A 23,205-nucleotide genomic window follows, 5' to 3' on the forward strand; every position below is an offset into this window, starting at 1 on the left:
TATTTTAAATATTAAAATATATGTATATAAAAACACAAAGCTTTTTAGCTTTGAGCTTTTTAAATATATTTGTAATTAAATACATACATATTAAAGGTAAAAATTAAACAAAAGTACATTAAATTTTGGTTAATTATTACAATTTTCAAATTATGTTGAAAGAAAAAACTTTTTAAAAAGTTAATAATTCTAAAAACTACTAAATATGTAGATACTAAAAAAGCACAACAATAATTAGTATTATTCATCCCTTCATTAATATACTTTCGTTCATTTTCAATGCAAAAGCAAGAAACGAGCGACAACACAACCTTCTTCTATGACAGCTCAAATGAGACTGAATTGTGTTTGCTATGCGTGTGAGTAATCTGTGTAAATTTAGTAACGGCCAAAAAACACTGTGTATAGGAGTTGCCGATCGTGGCTTTAAACCCATTGCGTACAATCTAGTGCATATACCGGCGAATAGAAAGGCAGATAAAAAAATCACCACTACACACACACTATTGGCATTTTTTCATTGAAATTGCACTGAAAAAAATATTTGGTTATTTTTAATTTTGAAGATTAAATTGCATTACTGTAAAATGCGAATATTTATAAACAATGTGTAATCAATGTACTTAAGAATGATAATTTCCTTACATAGAAACAACATTTCTATTTAACATGTACAAAAAAAAGTATGAAACAAGATTAACTTATTTACTTTCATTGTTATGCATTCTAGAAAATTATTTAGAGTGTACGTTGTTTTTGTAAATTATGCTCTTGCTTTTGCAAGTTGTTTTTGTTTTTTCAAGTTGTGTTTGCAATTTCTTTAACAAAGCGACATCAACCTGCTTTGTTGAATGCTGTCAAGCAACTAAATAAAATATTTGTATTTTTGATGCTCTTGTTTAGAGGTTCGTATGCGATCGTGTTGTGTACATGTAATTTGCCGAAAATCTTCGTTGTCAGAACAATACTAGCGCCGACGTCTGATCTAGTGTCGCACGTTGGTGTCTCTTCAGCTCTAAAGATAATATACGAAATACCATGCTCTAGTCATGTAAAATATTGAAAACTTGTGATTAATGCAACCAAAAACTGCAGGCTGAAGACATATAGAATGACTTACAAAATTATAATTGTCCACAATGAAATTTGATACATGATATTCTATTACCCCAGGGGCGAAGCCTATTGAAAATGGTTAACATCAGACCATTATTTCACCTAGGCCCCATACAACTGAACCCGCCAAATAGGGCTTTTAAGTTCATAATTATTTTTAATATACTCGTAACTCCACAAAAAGCTGCAAAAGTCCATATAAAAAGCCCCATCAAAATTTTATTTAAATATCCACAGTTTTATTAAACAACAAGTAAGAGTGCTATATTCGGCTGTGCCGAATCTTATATACCCTACACCATAGTCTATTTTAAACATCTTTTATACATTTTAAATTTTTCCCGACTACATTATTATTACATCAAAAGCTAAACAAAAAGAACAACAACAACAACGCTAAACGAAATAAAACACAAAATACACAAGGCATCTAAACCAACAGACATCTAAACATACATAACGAAAAATACAGAAAAACAAAAATAACAACGCAATGACGCCAACAGCATCCAAACCAAGGGTGCCCAAGCCCTATGCGCTTGGTACTCTTTTGTTTTTGTAAATGCGCTTAGCTATAGACAGTGTGCGCTTAATACTAGCAATACGATGTTGTTCTTAACAGTATACAAGCAAGAGTAAAACAACAACACTTTCGTATTCATTGCTGGTAAACATTGACGAGACGTAGATTTTGTTTTTGTTTATCGTAAAAAAAATGTTTTAAAAAGCACTTGGAAAAATGTATGTTAGTTTTAAATTTCAAACTTACATTATTCGCATATAAAATTATTGTACAATAACTCACAATCTACTCTCATATAATTGAAAACGTTTTAAATACTTTTTTCTATTCATTAAAAAATATATTTGCAAAACAAAAGGGAAAATTATTTTATTTTAACAAAAAATGCAAATCATATTTTTTGCTGTGTATACTTTGTATGTTTGGATTCCAAACATACAAAAAATACACAGCTGAATACAACCAAATAATCTACACCACACGAGTACATCTTTTTCTATATACAGTGTTGTTGCTTTTATAGCAATTTTTTGATGAATTTTTCAGAGGTTGTCTCGGATTTTTGCTCATATCTCCGTTATTTACCGACCGATTTTGCTGATTTTAAATAGCGATCTTCTCGAAAGCATGTCTAATAGAATTATTGAAGATTCGGATATCGCCGATATCTGGGGTCCTCTAAAAACTGATTTCAACAGACAGACGGACATGGCTTAATCGACTCCGCTATCTATAAGGATCTAGAATATATATACTTTATAGGGTCGGAAAATTATATTATAGAAATTACAAACGGAATGACAAACTTATACATATATACTTATACATATACCCTTCTCACGAAGGTGAAGGGTATAATAAATGGCTTATTTATATCTGAGGCAAGGTGCAATTGAAGGGCTTATTGCAGTAACTCGGTATGCCAGTTAAAAAAAAAAAAAAAAAATCTAAAAAAGTGGGAATTTTTAAATTTGTACTTTAAACACGCTGAATAATCATATAAAGTAATAGCTATCGGATGCCAATATATGAACATCATAAATAAAGAGGAAACCACTGTTTTAGCAAAAAATTGTGGCTAATAAAGTTATTGCCTAACAATAATTGAATATATTTTATTTTCAAAAACAAAGTTCTAGTACATTTTCAAGTGGCTTGTCACGTTCTTGATACAAAATAATACAAATTTTATTTTGGATATGAAATTTATATATTGTTATATTTTTAGTTACTTTTTCATATAATAAATTTGGCTAAATATAGCTATATTATTCTGCAGTAAAAAGCAGGTCCTGTGGTAAGGTATAGACAAAAATATTTTAAATAGAATGACAAAACACATTAGCCTGGTTTTTAAACTGAATAAGATAAAAATTGGAGATAATCCTGCGTTTATTCCGCATAGTAGATATTCTGCTTCGAGATCATCATTTTGAACATCTGAACCAATTTCGATGCATGTTAGATTTAAGAAATTTCAATTCCATTGTTCAAAAATAGTTTCGATATGCACTTTATGTAACAGGGGTAATGCTTTTTTATAAGCTGATGATTGTGACATGTTTTATAAAGATTATTGGATATGCTGGAATGTCTTTGTTCATTGGTATGATAGATATGACTTTATATTATGTAAATACGATATTTTCAATAAATGAAAGTTAATTTATAAACAAAATTTATTTATTTATGTTTTGCAATCGAACATTTTCCAATCAGCAATAACTTGGTAAGCAACATAACTAGAAATGAAATTATTTTTATGTAGTAACATGGAAAGCCACTTTAATTTCAAAAAATTATATATCTTGAGATTTTGAGCAGATTATCTTGTTGTCGCCTAATGGTTATAGAGGAACGAATTTTATTTATTAGTTTCATTTTAAATTATTATTTTATATCATTGCGGCCAAACATATATATATATATATTATATATATATATATTATATATATATATATATATATATATATATATATTATATATATATTATTATATATATATATATATAATATATATATATTATATATATATATATATTATATATTATATATATATATATATTAATATATATATATATATATATATATATATATATATATTATATATATATATATATATATATATATATATATATATATATATTATATATTATAATATTATATGAACATTAAATTCAATAACTCATTTAAGTTTTACGATGAATAATTAAAACTGAACATGACTGAACAAAACACAAAACATCACTGAACTTAGCAAAATTTCTGCATTATTTACTTTTTATTTGTTCACGCTAAAAAATGGAGTATTTATATATTTTTTTTGTTTTTGTACTCTTCTTACTATCATCCGGAAGTAACCTAAAAGTATACTTCCAGGTTTGGAATCATTATATTGAAATTAATATTACTGTTTTATACATAAATTATTTTTTGACTTGGGTCACTAGGCACGAAATTGCCTATATAAGACATTTAATATTGAAATCAGATAGTTTTAAACCCACCTTCTTTAAATAAATACAATTTTATTAATTTTCATATAGCTTTGGATTTAATTATTCTAATTATAGGTATTTTTTAGTTATTAACACCAGGTCTTTCTATGACCTATCATATGATACTAATATTCTTAATATTTAGCATGCCGTTCCCAAGATATTGAACCTAAGTATTAGAAGAGAGCAAACAAAAAATAGTATTGCAATATTAGTGTCAAAGGCAATATCCCGTTTAAGGTCGTTAAGGTGTTTCTATCGTTAGTGACTGTAAATAATTTAAAAAATAATCCATGACTTAGTAATTTCAGATCTTTATAGACGGTTTAATTCCAAGCTATTGAAAAAATGTTTATGAAAGGTAATGTTTTTATTGATTCAAAACAATAAATAAATTTATTAATTTTTAATTATTTTATTTTTTAGAAAGCAGTAGCTAATATTGTACCCCTATTAAAATACATCTAACCCAATTAAAATATAAAAAAGGAATCTGATAAGTTATATATGTCTTATTTCATCACGTGGTTCCATTAAAAATGTCGATTATTTGCAGAAAATGTAAAAAATGGATCTGACCGTTTAAACTTTGGTAGTAAATGTATTGGACATGAGAGAATCCTATTTTTATTGCTTCCTAAAGTATAACTGGTAATTTCAATAAGTACAAAAGTATGTATATTCAATATTAATTATAAGATTATTTTGGTTTATTTCGTTGAAGGATTAATGTGTTCCATAATATAACTCTTACAATTTGTTGGATTAATCATAAAATTGATGAAGAACTACAAAAATATTTTAGAGTCCAACGTTTTACAATTTTTGGAAGTATACCAGTCAGCAATTTGAATATTAATACAGATTCCCTGAAAATTATCTTATTATAAGGTAATAATTCTAAATTTTTGATACATATGTACATTAGACCGACTCACTCTGTATGGAAAGCAAAAACGTGTTTTTGTTACCCCACCCAAAATTTACCTTGCTTTGTTTTATGATGATTCCCAAAATATTTTAAGTGACCGCTGGACCAAATTAAAAAAAGGTATTTCGGAATTATTTTTTTTTTAATTTTTGTTTGCTTTGATACAAAATATCCAATACGGGGTATCGTTTAAAAGGTATTTTAAAGTCGCGTTCAATGATGTATTAATCATAAATAACCGTTTGCTTATAATTGTCATATTAAATATATGCACAATTTTGCAAATTTTGCGCACCACTAGTCTTGGCTTCAAAAAACCTTACAAATGATACCACGTACTGTATATATTGTTTAAGAAATGCTGTATAATTTAAAAAATAATTTAATAATTTATAATTTAAAAAAAATAACTAAAAAGGACTTTTTTGTAACCGGTTCAGCTCACGAACGGCCATCGATAGACTAGAAATATTTTGGGAACCATTATAAAACATAACAAAGATTTTTTGAAACTGGATAAAATATTGAATTTAACATGAAGAATCGTGTTCCCATACGATAGAGATTTTATTATGGTGAGTATACAAATAGAAGAAGAGAAAACTCATCTTCTAGAAAACGAGAATACTCATCTTCAAGACGAAGATAATACTCTTCTTCTAGAAGAAGAGAAAACTCATCTTCTAGAAGATAAGATAGGAACACTTCTAGAGGATACTAGGTAGTCACTTCAAGAAGTGAGTTCCTAGTCACATCTAGAAGAGTCTTTGACAATACCTTACTTCCAAGAGTCATCTAGAAGTTTCTTCTGCGGGTCTTCCAGAAGTATCTTCCAAGTTACTCTTAGACGTTCTCCAGCTCGGCATCAGTTTTTCCCGACTGGTGACAATAATTCTTATACTTCCGCAACATCGCTAGCGAGCTTTTAGCACGTTTGGAAGTTTCACACGGGTAACTTCCGCAATAGAAAATGTGTTATTCTCACTTATACAGACGCAATACAAATATTCTCAGCAACAAAAAAAACTATACACAAAACAAAAACAATTTAATTTAGTTGCTCTCTTTATGGAATGATACACAGAGAATATTTTCAAGAGCCATTACAAATTAATGTATGAATACTTTTTATAGAAAGATCTATTAGACATACATATGTATGTATAATTATTTATTTTTATTTGTTCAAGCAATTAATCGCTTAAATTGTAACGATTAAACGATCGACTGTTAATCATTTGAGTACCTATTAGATACATTTAATAAACACACAAACTATATACATACATCAATACCTACATATATACATACATACGTCAACACATTTTTACATCAAAATGTGCATCAATACATACATTCTTTTCGTTATTCATTTATAATACTAATAATATGAATAACACAAATATGTACAAACATATAATTTTTTTCAGTGCAAAACACACATATTTTCATTTATGTTCCCTTTTATATTTTGCACTACAACATATGCGTTTTAAATATTCTCTTTCTGGAAACCACGGTTTTATATTGTAAATCAATGGTGGTCAGAAAGAGAATATTTAAAAAGCATATGGGCATTTCCATCGTGACAAACGTGACGGTCGTAGGTTTTAAAGCAGTCATGGGCAAACACATACCACCATGTGTATATTTGTGGGCGTTAAGCAGCAGAGAGATGACTGCACGTTATAACAAAATGGTGGTACACTGAGAAAAGTTTTGAAATTTGCTTTCTATTGCAAATACTTTTTACGACGAGAAAAACTCATGAACTTTTGGGCATTTTAAACAATAATGGAATAAAGGGAAAGAGTTTTTTATTTAAGAAAAGTAGTAGTATTTTTAAAATGTAGTATTAAATAAAACTACTGAAATATCATTAAGAAAATCACGACTTTCTATTCGATTTCGAACTTTTAAGGGATATTACCGAGATATTAACTGAACTTAATTTAAAGTTCAACTAATCTATCCAAATCAATGTTTCCTTTATATTCCTTAATATGAAATAAGTCACCAATGTGTTGATCGGTTAACCTATTCCACAATCAGTTTCATACTTGAGAATGCCACCTCACAGTTATATGTGGTGCCAAACATGGAATATAGCTTATATATTTCGTTTTTTAAATTGAAATATATTGTATTATCTATCTTTTGCCAAAATTTTTCCCCAGATTCCATAGGAACTTCAAAATCATTACGCATTTTATGCAATTCTGCGTGAAGAAAAGCATCTTGCTCTTCTATTTCACATCTAAGGGGATTATCATGTATTTCTATTGTTTTTTTTTTTCTAAATTTTAAGTCTTGAAATCTGTCATTGTAATTCTTTTTTATGGACTCAACTATTTTGGCGTATTTCTGAATACAATCAAACGTATTAAAATTAAATTCTATGAATATTGATGAAGTTTTCTTAAGATTTTTGGTGAATAATTCTATTCAAATGAAATATTTTTATATTTTTACCTTGCAGGCATAAATTAAGGTCATTTAATATCTCGGTAATATCACATAAAAATGCGAAATCTAATAGAAAGTCGGGATTTTCAAGACAATTAGTAAGGTGTTCTGTATCTTTGTTGGATAAAGTTTTTAAAAATTCGAGTACTTCTTTTCTTAAATGGAAAAGTCTTTCCAAACTTTTGCCTCCATAATCCGAATTAAGGTTTTCTAGAAAATCTTTAAATTTTCTGTGTGTCAGAGAATTGTGCCCCCCTCTTATTATATTTATTATTTTTACAACAACATCCATTGTATTTTTCATACCCAACTCTTTGGAGAAAAGAGCTTGTTGGTGTATGACACAATGGAATGCTGGGCAATTTATTCCATTTTTGTTTAAAATGCCCAAAAGTCCTTTATTTTTGCCTCTCATTACCTTTGCTCCATCCGAACATATTGAGGCTAATTTATTTTTGTCAGCAAATGCAAAAACATTAACATCTAATGCATCATACAGAACTTGTCCTGTTACATGACCATGAAGTGAAACCACTTCAAACATTTCTTCGAAGCACTCTAAATTTGCATTAACTGTTTTAATACAAATAATTAACTGGCAAATATTATTGATATCCGTAATCTCATCTAGAGAAATCGAAAAATATTTGCAATTAATTAATCTTTCTTTTGCTGACATTTTAATAAATTTGCTTATATCTTCCGTTCTTCTTGTTATAGTACGACGAGATAATGGTATATCCTGGCAGAGTTTCATAGTTTCATGGCATTTTTCTCCAAAACAACTCAAAATATCTGTAGTTGAATTTAAGAAAAAAATGCCATCCTCAAATGGGCGACATTGTTTTGCTAACGATAAAGCAACTACATAAGATGCCTTTTTATGAGGCAATGATTTTTTTTGGCTATTTAAAGGAAGATTGTTGCAATTATTTTCTGTTGTTTCATTAATTATAAATTTTAAGAAAAACTCTGCTTTTAATTGCAACAACTTTACTTTTCTGTCATGTCACCTAAGGTCATTTAAGGGTCCATGGCAAGTTTCATAATGCCTTTTCAAAAAAAATAAAGCTTTTCTACATATAATTTTATAACATACGACGCATTGTGCCTCATCGTCCATGTTTTCTATAAAAAAGAAATCATTTTCCCAATTTATATCAAACATTTTGCTAGGTGTAATAAAAGAGAAAAAATCATAAGCATAAAAAAATCCGCAACGTGATCTTGCTTCTACAAAAGCTGAACAGCAACTGATTTGATTTTGATCTCTGAGATCGTAACAAAGCAACAAACAAGCCCTACAAACATTTTCTATTGCGGAAGTTACCCGTGTGAAACTTGCAAACGTGCTAAAAGCTCGCCAGCGATGTTGCGGAAGTATAAGAATTCTTGTCACCAGTCGGGAAGAACTGATGCCGAGCTGGGGAACGTCTAAGAGTAACTTGGAAGATACTTCTGGAAGACCCGCAGAAGAAACTTCTAGATGACTCTTGGAAGTAGGGTATTGCCAAAGACTCTTCTAGATGTGACTAGGAAGTCACTTCTTGAAGTGACTACCTAGTATCCTCTAGAAGTGTTCCTATCTTATCTTCTAGAAGATGAGTTTTCTCTTCATCTAGAAGATGAGTTTTCTCTTCTTCTAGAAGATGAGTTCTCTCTTCTTCTAGAAGAAGAGTATTCTCTTCTTCTTGAAGATGAGTATTCTCTTCTTCTAGAAGATGAGTATTCTTGTCTTCTAGAAGATGAGTTTTCTCTTCTTCTATTTGTATACACACCAAAATAAAATCTATAAAAATAAATCTAAATAAAATGAAATTTTATAGTTATTATTGAATTAATTGAAATTAAAATATTAGAAAATATAATTGATTTAACAACTAATCTAAAAAAGTAATATATGTACATTAGACCGACTCACAAAAAATGGTGCTTGAGTTACCCCCTCATAATATTCGCTGTTATGTAATATGATGTTACCCAAAATATTTTCGGTTAAGTGTTGTCCATTCGTGAGCTGGACAGTTTTAAAGAAAATATCGTATGGGAACACGATTCTTCATGTTAAATTCAATATTTTATCCAGCTTCAAAAAATCTTTGTTATGTTTTATAATGGTTCTCAAAATATTTCTAGTCTATCGAAGGCCGTTCGTGAGCTGAACCGGTTACAAAAAAGTCACTTTTTAGTTATTTTGTTTTAAATTATACAGCATTTCTTAAACAATATATACAGTATGTGGTATCATTTGAAAAGTTTTTTGAAGCCAAGTCTAGTGGTGCGCAAAATTTGCAAAATTGTACATATATTTCATTTTTCTTAGCAAAAACCTAACAATTTTAAATATTTTGGAATATGACAATTATAAGCAAACGGTTATTTATGATTAATACATCATTGAAAAAAATCAAAAATTTAAAAAAATAATTCCAAAATACCTTTTTTTAATTTGGTCCAGCGGTCACTTAAAATATTTTGGGAATCATCATAAAACAAAGCAAGGTAAATTTTGGGAGGGGTAACAAAAACACGTTTTTGCTTTCCATACAGAGTGAGTCGGTCTAATGTACATATGTATCAAAAATTTAGAATTATTACCTTATAAGTAATAAGATAATTTTCAGGGAATCTGTATTAATATTCCAACTGCTGACTGGTATACTTCCAAAAATTGTAAAACGTTGGTCTCTAAAATATTTTTGTAGTTCTTCATCAATTTTATGATTAATCCATCAAATTGTAAGAGTTATATTATGGAACGCATAAATCCTTCAACGAAATAAACCAAAATAATCTTATAATTAATATTGAATATACATACTTTTGTATTTATTGAAATTGTCAGTTATACTTTAGGAAGCAATAAAAATAGGATTCTCTCATGTCCAATACACGTGATGAAATAAGACATATATAACTTACCAGATCCCTTTTTTATATTTTAATTCGGTTAGAAGTATTTTAATAGGGGGTACAATATTAGCTACTGCTTTCTAAAAAATAAAATAATTAAAAATTAATAAATTTATTTATTTATTGTTTTGAATTAATAAAAACATTACCTTTCATGAAAATGTTTTCAATAACTTGGAATTAAACCGTCTATAAAGATCTGAAATTACTAAGTCATGGATTATTTTTTAAATTATTTACAGTCACTAACGATAGAAACACCTTAACGACCCTAAACGGTATATTGCTTTTGACACTAATATTGCAATACTATTTTTTGTTTGCTCTCTTCTAATACTTAGGTTCAATATCTTGGGAACGGCATGCTAAATATTAAGAATATTAGTATCATATGATAGGTCATAGAAAAACCTGGTGTTAGTAAATAAAAAAGTACCTATAATTAGAATAATTGAATCCAAAGCTATATGAAAATTAATAAAATTGTATTTATTTAAAAAAGGTGGGTTTAAAACTATCTGATTTCAATATTAAATATCTTATATGGGCAATTTCGTGTCGAGTGACCCAAGTCAAAAACAGTAGTATTAATTTCAATATAATGATTCCAGATCTAAACGCGCAAATAGTTTTAAAAATATTGAAAGTTAAGATTTAACTCAAATAAATCTAAATATGTTAAAAATGCAATGTTCATCAAATGAAAGTCGAAATGTACAACTTGAAAAAGTCTTTAAATGCTTATACCTCCTCAACGAATTAAGAGAGAGTCGAAATTTAATATAAAAAAACATTTTTAATTAAACATATTAGACTTTTTTAAAAATAATGGAAATGGGAGCCGTTAAGAGTTGTTAACATATTCCTAAAATTGTATTTTAATATGACAACTTACTTTTTAATTTTATTTATATAATCCTTCCTTATACTTTTTGGTATATATTAAATACACTTCGCTAATTAAGAAAACCTTCTTAAATGTTTATTAACAGTTGATTTTTAACACAACACTGTCATATTGTTTTTTACTACTTAAGATTCACAATATTTTAATTGCACTATTTTTCTATGAACATTAAATTCAATAACTCATTTAAGTTTTACGATGAATAATTAAAACTGAACATGACTGAACAAAACACAAAACATCACTGAACTTAGCAAAATTTCTGCATTATTTATTTTTATTTTTTCACGCTAAAAAAATGGAGTATTTATATTTTTTTGTTTTTGTATTCTTCTTACTATCATCCGGAAGTAACCTAAAAGTATACTTCCAGACGGCGAAAACTAGAAATCAATGTATTTTGTTTTTGTAAAATGTGTGCTCTCGTCTGACAATTGTACAGAAGTGACTAAAATCCACACTTCCAGATGAATAAAATACAACATTAATGTAAACACTCTTCAAACTGTCTTCCAGAAGTGACATAAACATACAAATCAAGAAGATACAAATTAGGAAACAATGTATTTTGTTATTGTAAAATGTGTGTTCTCACCCAACTTTCATACAGAAGTCACTAAAACGTATACTTCCAGATGAAAAAAATTTCAACAGACATGGTTTTTTGTTTAAGCAACTATCATCCGGAAGTAACTTTAAAGTATATTTCTAGAAGACGAAAATTCGAAATCAATGTATTTTGTTTTTGTAAAATGTGCGTTCTCCTCTGACAATCTTCCAGAAGTGTTTCTAGCATGGAGTCTGGGGTGATGCGCAATAGTTTTCTCTTTTAAATGTTTGAAGGGAGTGGTCATTTTAGTAAAACACAGACACACTAATACACACAAGCTTATAGTGTAGGTGTGTCAACAAAGCGTCAGCAGAATTTCTTGGCCTATGAACGCGTGCATTAGAATTTCAGTTTTGATCGTGACTGTTTTAAAGAGATGAAAAATATATATATACATATATATTTTTTAAAAATTCTTGTATTTTTATATAGGACTTCAATAGCTCTATAACTGGTCGGAAGAAGAAATTGAAAGATCTTAATGGCCCTAAGATATAAGTAGTTAAAGTGCGTGACGTGATGTGACAGAAATAGAAGTTTCTTATTTCTTTTTTGACAAAAATGTAAAAATCTGCGGGTTTCACCTGGCTATTTGGTTAAAACCTTTTTTATTGTAATTTGGAATATTTATTGATTATTTTTCAGCTTTTAGAACTAAAAAATAGTTTTCAGATTTTTTTGTACAAGCCGTTATGTGTGACGTGACATGACGTGATGTGACAAAATTTCCAATGATGAAATTTGCAATATTATTGCAAATTAATTAGTCCATAGATTTATTTTGGACGGACATTGTTGAAAGTTTTTGGAATCGGAGAAATATTTCGACTATTTAATAACATTTTAGTTGAAAATAGCTCCCGTATAAGAATAACATAAAAATTAACATTACCCATAAAATTCAACACAAATAATTTTGACATACACAAAAATAGTTTATCCTAATTTTTTTAAAAATTCGTCCATGATTAGACATAGCTTCCAATCAAAGCCCACCTTTGATATACCCATAAACTTGGATATATAACTAAAATTTCGCCATCCTGATAATACAAACACACAAAAAACTTCCAAATGTACAACTACTGACCCTTCTGATGATAATACAATAATCGGCCATAACGCCCATATAAAGCCGATATCCGAAAATCACTTTTTTTCCAACATTTCTTAAAAATACCATTTGTTGAATTTCTGTGCTCTTTCTTCCACTTATCAACTAAAAAATTATAACTATCACTTAATTGAATAAATTGCATAAATATCACATCTTTTTAAATAACAATATTTCACAATTCGAAGGTTGCACTTGAGAAAATTTATGTAGTGTGACGTGACGTGACAGAATTTGAATTGCTTAGAATTATTTTTATTTTCTTTTAAATTGAGTTCTATATACTAAACTTGATTAAGATTTAAAGTTTTGAATACTTCTGAATACCAACTAAAAAGTTATCGGGATAAATCCTGTTTCAACGTGACGAACGTGACATTTAAAAGTCTATGAAAAAAAACGAAAATTTGCCTTTTAAGGATCTTTATCCTTTTACATTTGTATGTTTAATTCAATAAATGTTTTCCGATAAAAGTCCATTTAAATATTAGACTTTGAAATAATAATAACTATCAAAAACAAATGCTACTAAAGGTGGAAAAATATGCCTGAAATATTATTGTAACTTTTAATTCCGATTTCTCATCATAGTGGTTAAGAAAATCTTTGGGGTCTTTAATATAATAAAATTTGAATCTTTTTCTATAATAATAGAAGTTGAAATTTTATTTTTGATGACTTTTAGTTTTTGTGCCACGGTGGAATTTTCGGTGGAAATGCCCATATGTTGTAGTGCAAAATATAAAAGAGAACATAAATTTAAATATGTGTGCTTTGCACTGAAAAAATTATGGTTTTACTTATTTGTGTTATTCATATTATAATTATTATAAATGAATAACGGAAGGAATGTATGTATTGTTGTATGTATCTGTTGATGAATGTATGTATGTATATATGTATGTATGTAGGTATTGATATATGTAAATAGTTGTTGTTGTTTGTTTATGTATTTAATGTACCTAATAGGTACTCCAGTAATTAACATTCGATCGTTTAATCGTTACAATTTAAGCGATTAATTCCTTGAACAAATGAAAATACAAATATAATTATAAATAATTATACATATGTCTATTAGATTTTTCTATAAAAAAATATTTATACATTAATTTGTAATGACTTTTGAAAATATTCTCTGTGTATCATTTCATAAAGAGAGCTACTAAATTAAATTGTTTTGTGTATACAGTGCACTCGCGGTAACGTGAACTAATTACAACCAAGGGAGTTCATGTTAGCGAAATTGTTCACGTTAGCGATTGTCAAATTTCATGAAAAAATATGAAATTTTAAATTATAAATCTGTATTTTACACACTTGAGCAGATATTCTTTTATTATTATTATTTATATTATTAAAATATAAAAATAAAATTTTATTAAAATCCATTTTCTTTTAACATTAGACCACTTACAGGCCAATTCCTATCACGCATTCTGAGGAACCAACGGTAAAGAGTTTTTTCATTACCTGGAAGTTCTGATGATTTTAAAGTTTGTCTTTTTCCCGGTCCTTGGTATGTGTTGTTTACACAACTCAAAATTGCTTCTTTTTGTACCCTACACCACTTTAGTGGGGAGGGTATATTGGGTTTGTGCTGATGTTTGTAACGAACAATAATATTGGTCCTATACCCACCTTAAATTATACCAATCGGCTTATAATCATTTTCTGAGTCGATATATGTAAACCTTGTAATCAAACTACAGGCCGCAATTTTGAAGATAATTGAATGAAATTTGGTACATGATCTTTTATTGTCCCAGGGACGAACCCTATTGATAATGGTTAAAATCGGTCCATTATTTTACCTAGCCCCCATACAACTGTACCCCCCAAAAAGGGTTGTAAACATTGTAATCAAACTACAGGTCGCAATTTTGGAGATAATTCAATGAAATTTGGCACATGATCTTTTGGTACTGTAGACAAAGCCTATTGAAAAGTTTTAACATCGGTCCATTATTTCACCTAGGCCCCATAGAATTGAACCCGCCAAATAGGGCTTTTAAGTTCATAATTATGCTTAATATACTCGTATCTCGACAAAAAGCTGCAAAACCAAAGTGCAAAACTAGTCTTGATGACCCTAATGAACTTTTTAATTATAAGGCCTCATTTGACCCTAGCCCCTCTAAAAAGCCCCAAAATTTTACTTAAATATCCACAGTTTTATTAAACTGTCAATGGCTTTAGTATATCTAAGGCAAGGTACAATTCAAATTACATGCTTTATTATGAAAACTACATCACATTTTATTCGTATACAGGTGTACGGTATTATATGGTCGGCGTCGCCTGACTATAACTTCTTACTTGTTTCTTTTTAATACTGCATATTGTTGACTTAGCGACATTATACTTTTTTGATGAACTAGTCACACTTGTTCCTTTTTGCAAACTATCTAAAATGTCTGCCTTTACTTTTAACTGCAAACATTTAGATTTTTTTTACACTCATGCCAACTGATTCACTTCACGTAAGAAACTAACTTCAAATTTCTTTGCCATACAAACAAAATAATTTAGGGGATATACACTCATTTATATAAGGAGATTCCCAAAATTTTAAAATTCGAATTTAATGAATGTATTTCAATGTTGTCTACATGCTTAGAAAATATATACTGTGAAAAAAATTGTTCACGTTATAGAGCTTTCTGTGTTTGTTCACGTTACAGAGTAGTCAATGTAAAATACATCTTGTTCACGTTAGACGGTGTTCACGTTACCGCGAGTGCACTGTAGTTTGTTTTGTTGCTGAGAATATTTGTATTGCGTGTGTATAAGTGAGAATAACACAAAGTAGCTCTTGTTATTAACTTAAGATTTTTTATTAACTTTAAGAATTTTCTTAGAAATAAGCGGTTCCTTGCCTGCCGGAGCAAATTTTATTTGTACTTTTGTGTGAATTTGTGGTTCCTTGTCTGTCGGAACAAATTTCAATTGGAATAATTTTGTGATTCCTTGCCTGCTGGAACATTAAGAAGTTTTGTGTGAATTTATTCAATTTGAAAAGAGCTCAAGTGGTTCCTAACTGCCGGGACAAATAGTAAATTTATTTAAAATAATTTTGGTCAACAACTTGCCGTTTACATTTTTGGTGTAAAATTTTTTGTGTTTTTTTACGAAACCTTTTGTGTATTTGTGGTTCATCATGCAACGCTCTCCTGCAAGAAAAAGCCAGCGCTTACAGTCAACAATGAATCAGCCTACTAGTGGTTCCTAGTCTGCCGGAACAAAAGTTGGTTCCCAACAAATGACTGCTTCTGCCGCTGAAGACTCCGCTCAGTCTGCCAGTTCCCTTGCTGCTGGAACATCCCCACAGCCGCTGGAGTGCCTCCACCAAACGTGCCTGCAAGTTCCATCGTTGCCGGAACGACGTGTACCGTAGCCACCACAGTTGCCGCCAGTGTTCAACTTAACCAACAAAATTTTTTGAGCTCTGCTGTTCAGCCGCTGTTGCCCCTGTCGAGCTACAACAACAATTTAGAAGTTATCCAAAGCCAGATAAATGTTCACCAGGCCCAGCGTGTTTTGTCCATCGCCATGAACAATAATTCGACGTCAAGCTCTTCAGCCGCAATGCCACAGCCATCTAATATGGCGCTGCCAGTAACGGGTACCAGTGAAACCAACGTTGACAATTCTGTCTCAGTCAACATCGACTGCGCTGAACTTCGGACGCCATTTTCTTCCGTAAGCTGTAATGAAAATAATTTTTTGATGCCGTCAAATATGTCATTGTCTCAAAATGGTGGCTCGATGCTGGTGCATAGAAAAATTTATGACTTGCCGGAATTTAATGGCGTTCCTGAAGATTGGCCCATGTTTTCGACGGCTTTTAACCAGTCTACTGCAGTTTATAATTATAATAATTTTGAAAATTGTTTCAGGCTCCAAAAGGCTTTGAAGGGCGATGCACGGAAATGTGAGAAGTCGTTATTGATCCATTCTGATAATGTGAAAATGGTTATGAAACAACTGTGTTTCAATATGGTCGACCCGAAATGCTCATTCGTTGTCAGCTGCAATAAGTTAAAGAAATTTCGCCAATTAGTGAAAGTGCTTCTTGCTGTTAAAGTGCAGAATCTAGCCGCATTTTTGGAAACTGCAGATGGACAACAGCATTTAGCAAATTTGGATTTTAGTAGGTGGCTCAATGGCGTCGCTGATTTGGTAAGAATGGTGCAAAGTTCTAGTGGAAAACGTCAAAATAATGAACCAAAAAGAAAAATTTTTCTCCATGCCGCTAGATTGCCATCTAGGGCTTCCCGATGAAATTGTGCCTCTGAAAGAAAATGGTCCATATGCTGCCAACACTCGATTAGGATGGGTCGTATTTGGTAAAATGAGGGGTAAGTCGTCCAATTCCCATTTGTGTTTGTTGTCGGTTCAGACTGATCAAAGGCTCTATGACTTCGTGGCAAACTATTTCAAAACGGATAATTTTGGAGTGAAGCTATTGCCGGTCATTGAATCAAAGGATGACTTGCAGGCCCGGAAGGCTATAAAAGAAAAAATTTCAAACTCGGCTCTTGTGGCGTACTGATGATGTTGTGCTCGCAACGAGCCTATTAAGAAAAGATGCCCTGAATTTGGTGTCGCCTATAAAACCATAATAAAGGATTATTTGTCGAAGAATTATGTACGTAAACTGTCGCCCATAGAAGCTGCCTAAGATACCACTCTTCAAACCGTCTTATAGAAGTGACATAAACATACAAATCAAGAAGATACAAATTAGGAAACAATGTATTTTGTTATTGTAAAATGTGTGTTCTCACCCAACATTCATACAGAAGTCACTAAAGGTACATTCCCACCTATCAAATATTTGACGTTTCTTATCAAATATTTGTTGGCTGTAATGTGAACACAAAATATTTTTGAAGAGCAAGCAAAATATCAGCTGTTTTTCGTGAAACATTTTTATTTTCAACCTACAAATATTTCTTAGAGTGAACACAATGTGAACACCAAACATGAAACATTTTTGTTAAACGTTAAAGAAACTATTTATAATATTTTTTACGATTTCATAGAAATTTCTGCCTAAAAACAAAAAATTAAATACATTTTTATTTCATAATGTGCTTAAAATGAGTATTTCTATTTTGACGTTTTGTTTGAAGAAACAAAGCCAAACACAATTCAATACAAATAGTAAAAGTTTGTTTGCCCGGTGTTCACATTACAATAAATAATTTCGTAAAGCAATTGACGGATAAAACAGTAAAAAAACAAGATTTTGTTTGCAGGCAAGGAGGAACATATCAACAAGAACAGCTAATGCGCAACCAAACTAAAAGCCAAAAATATATATCATTAAATAATAAATTTTATATATTCTAAAATTTCATTTAATATTGTTTTTCATCAAAATTTTACCACAAAAAAATACAAACTACATTTCAATACCTTGTGCAAGTGGAAAAGAGTTAGATAGACTTGCATAAGGTATTGAAATTACATTTCAATACCTTGTACAAGTGGAAAAGAGATAGATAGACTTGCTTAAGGTATTGAAATTACATTTCAATACCTTGTGCAAGTGGAAAAGAGATAGATAGACTTGCATAATGTATGGAAATTACATTTCAATACCTTGTGCAAGAGAAAAAGAGATAGATAGACTTGCACAATGTATTGAAATTACATTTCAATACCTTGTACAAGTGGAAAAGAGATAGATGGTGGATCTTTACTGTCATGTTGTTGCTATTTAGTATAGTCAATGTAGCGAAAAACCTTGGTTGTTTGGAACGGTTTATAGCGATTTCAAAAAAATCGCTATAAGCCCGGAAATAACCAAATTATAAATAATTTTCATTAAATTACATATCCAAAATTGAAAATTATAGAGAATTGTTTATTATTAATATATTTTTATATCCATTAATATAATAAATAATTGTTTAAATAAATTGAGTAATAAATTAATTAAATAATTTCTCAATTAATTACTAAACTATAGTCTAGATTATAACCTATAGACTAGAATATAAACAATACTATAAACTAGAGTATAGACAAGACTATAGACTAAACTATAGCTTGACTATAGACTAGACCAGCGGTTCCCCGGTTTTTACTTCGCGGACCCCTTGAGGAATTTATTTAAATTCGCGGACCACCATACATATTTTGATATCTTATTGTTCTAAATATGTAATTGTTCATCCGAAAATTGTCATAGTCCATAAATCCCAAGGTCAAACAGATGTAGATATGTCATTTCTATAAAATATTCCCGTACATTGAGAATAGTTAATATTTCAGAGAAGTTTCAATTGCCTGTTTTTGAAGATAGAATGACTTTATTGTTAACATGATGTTTAATTTTATGATCGTGAGATCTTTCACGTTCACTTTTCTTTAAGGTAACGAAAAGGTTTCTTCATTAAATATCGTCGACATGTGATTAAAGAGTCACGTTGCAAATTTTTTATGCGATTGCAGACGGGTAATCTGAGTATGTTAGCTAATTTTTCGGGAAAATAATATAAGAAAGTTGAACTTCTTCGATATTGTTGCGGAATTCGTTTATCCGCATAATATATGACTTGAACTCTTTGCGAAAGTACTGTGAATTTTACTGCATGGTTTTGACTATTTATGGATTTTCTGATGTTAATTTAATAATATTGGGATTAACGTATTGAAGACGAATAAAGAGTCACCTCTGTTTCGGAAATATATTATTTTAGTCCTTCCAAACAAGAACACTTTTGTTTACAATTTGACAAACTTAAATCTGCGATTAGCTTGTCCTTGAATTATGAAATGTGGCCTAACTTCATACTCCGAGATAACAGTATCTCTTATTTAATTGTAATTTGGGAACCGTTGGACTAGACTGCAAACTAGACTATAGATGCATATATTATGTAGTATAACTATATATAGTATGTTGTTACCAACCAATAAATAACAAAACAAATAACAAAAATAATAATTATCATTAATTTACGCAATTGCTTGAATTTCAATTCAATGTCACAACTTTGTCTCAGATTTATATTTTATAAAAAATAAAAGAAAACCAGTCATATAAGCGACTATTCTTTGTTTATTTTTCAGAAAATAAACAAAGAACAGCTGTCATTGACGCTGTTTGATCTTACATTTGGTTTGCAAGATCAAATAATTATTTTACCAAAATGACGTTAATTATTTGACTTTTGGTGTTCACATTGATGAAACAATGAGAAAATATTTATTTGCCAGCAAATCACACAAAAAATATTTTTACGAAAATCATCCGCATTGCTGTTTGTTAACAAAAAATATTTTATGTTCAGATTCGACAAACAAAGTTTTTTCAATCGTGTTATATATTAATATTATACACTTTTATTATAAAAATTTAATTTTAAACCTAATAAAATTAGTTAAAATTAAAACAAATTGCCAAATTGTTTTTTCTTGCATGAAAATATACGATATACTGTGGCTGCAAAATATGTGTGTGTTTGAACCAAACTATTTTTGCACTGTTTGATAAAACAATACCATCAAATATTTATTCAAGTCTGAACATGAAATAAATATTGCATTTGTTTGACGCAACTTTATAAATATTTTATAACAAATATTTGGACCAAATATTTTACAGGTCTGAACTTAGTGTATAAAAGCTTTTTACCACGCATACATTGCCCACGTAGTTGTATAAAATCAGTCGAAATAATATTACAATGTTTTTATTGCATTAATATTCTTAAATTAATACATTTTAAATTGTATATCGCATTTATAAAAGCATGATAATATTTTTCATGCATTCTATATTTGTTAAAATATAAAAATATTTAATTTCTTGGATTATCATATATTTGTTTACTACTAAGAAATGCTACTCTGCACCTTCAATTTGAAATTAGAAAAACAAAAAATGAAATGTCAAACAATTGAAAAAAATTTTTTGGTATGTGAAAATTAAAACGATTTCGATAAAGAAAATATATTAAAACAATTGTAAAAAATAAATTATATGTGCTTGTGTTATAAAAATTGTGTCCGAATCGTTTTTTGTGCGAATTTTGTAGCTGAAATATTGAATATTTGTTGTTGTAGCTTTGTGTTGAATTCACACAGAACATGTACGTGCGAAGAAGTGTGTATTATCTATGAACAAAAACATGTGAAAAATGTTTATTAACTTTTAAAATTCCATTGAAAAAATTGAAATGTATCAGTGTTATCTATCTAAGGATTTAATAAAATTTGTCGTTTTTTATCGCTTATATACATTTGTAAACAAAACCAAATGTTTATGTTTTGTTTGACAAATTTCAATTGAAAAATAATTTAAAAAGATTTTTTTTTATAACAATCTTTTTATGTTTTAAATTATGAAATATCGCGTAATATATAACGGATATATGACAGCACAATAATTCAATAACTAAAGACCTGTAAAAAAACTTTCATTTAAAATTTAACGTGAGCTAAATGAGTCTATATTATTTCATGCAATTGAAAAAGGTTTTCTGAAATGTTGTTAAAAACATTTCACATGTTTTCCACAATACAATCAAAGTACTAATTCAACAACATTTTTCCATAAAATTTTCAATACAATTTTTTTTATATGAAGTTTTTTAAAATTTCACGTGAAATTTTGAAAAGAGTGCCAAGCTTTAGCCGGTGTCCAATATACCCACCTTAAAGTATACCAATATATGTAAACCTTATAATCCAACTACAGGTCGCAATTTTGAAGATAAGTCAAAGTAATTTTTTACATAATATTCTATTGTCACAGGGACGACGCCTATTGAAAATGGTGAAGATTGGTCCATTATTTCATCTAACCCCCGAATAGAGCTTGTAAACATTGTAATCAAACTACAGGTTGCAATTTTGGAGATTATTAAATGAAATTTGGCACATAATCTTTTATGGTACCGTAGACGAAACCTATGGAAAATATTTAACATTCGGTCAATTATTTCACATAGGCCCCATATAACTGAACCCGCCAAATAGAGCTTTTAAGTTCATAATTATTTTTAATATACTCGTATCTCGACAAAAAGCTGTAAAACCAAGTTCTGTACTAGCCATGATAACCCTCATGAAGTTTATAAAAACAGGCCTAATTTGACCCATTTTGCCCCTATAAAAAGCCCTTATTAATTTTACTTAAATTTACAGCTTTATTAAACAATAAATTACTTAAATATATCTGAGGTAAGGTACAATTTAACTTAAATGCTTTATTATGAAAACTAAATCACATTTTATTCGTATACAGGTGTAGGGTGCTTAGGGTTGCCAGTTTGGCAGGACTTGGCTGGATTGTCCAGATTTTTTGATGCTTGTCCAGTTTCAAGCTAAAATTTAATTTGTCCAGCTAAATAAAATTTTTGGCACGCACGCACGCAAGGACGAAGCCGAAAATGGTTAAAATCGGTCCATTATTTTACCTAGCCCCCATAGAACAGAACCCCCGAAAAGGGCTTCTGTGCTCATAATTATGTTAAATATACAGATATATCGATAAAATACGGCACAACTAAGTTTTATAAAAGTCTTGATCCTGCCATATTTCATAAAGATCGGGCCCCATTTGACCCTAGCTCCCATACAAAGTCCTCTTCAGAAAATTACTTGAATGTCCCAAATTAACGTATAAACACAAATATCGCGATGAAATTCAGCACAATAAAATATAATGTAAATATAAATATATTCACAAAATTTTATCGGGCTTGGTCCATAATTGCCCCTAGCCCCCATATAAAGCCTCTTTCAGAAAATTAGTTTTTCATCCATAAATTGCTTAAATGTATCGGAACAAGGGAATATTGAAGATAAATGCTTTATTATGAAAAATATATCACATTTAATATTCATAACTAGTGTAGGGTATCATATGGTCGACCACGCCCGACTATACTTTCTTACTTGTTTTTATGTTATCTTTGTCAAATCATGTTAGCCAACTCTGATTGTACATTTGTTTTACAACTATGTTATGATTTCCCTCTTCTATCATATCTCAACACTTGAACAGCTGAATGTCGTAATAAATGTAAGGTCTGTTCGCATTCTCGACAATTTGTAAAAATTTGCAACAATTGTTATTGGATTCCGTTCGCGTACTTTCGAAAACTT

The 23,205-nt window shown here is 29.5% G+C and overlaps 1 protein-coding gene across 4 annotated transcripts in view; it reads right to left on the reverse strand.

Annotated features, from left to right (window-relative positions):
• The window catches only part of LOC111681978, a 256,570-nt gene that overhangs the window by 36,806 nt on the left and 196,559 nt on the right, over positions 1-23,205 (reverse strand). The gene's annotated exons all lie outside the window — the stretch shown is intronic.

This window comes from Lucilia cuprina, chromosome 4 (genome assembly GCF_022045245.1).
Source record: "Lucilia cuprina isolate Lc7/37 chromosome 4, ASM2204524v1, whole genome shotgun sequence".
NCBI lineage: Eukaryota > Metazoa > Arthropoda > Insecta > Diptera > Calliphoridae > Lucilia > Lucilia cuprina.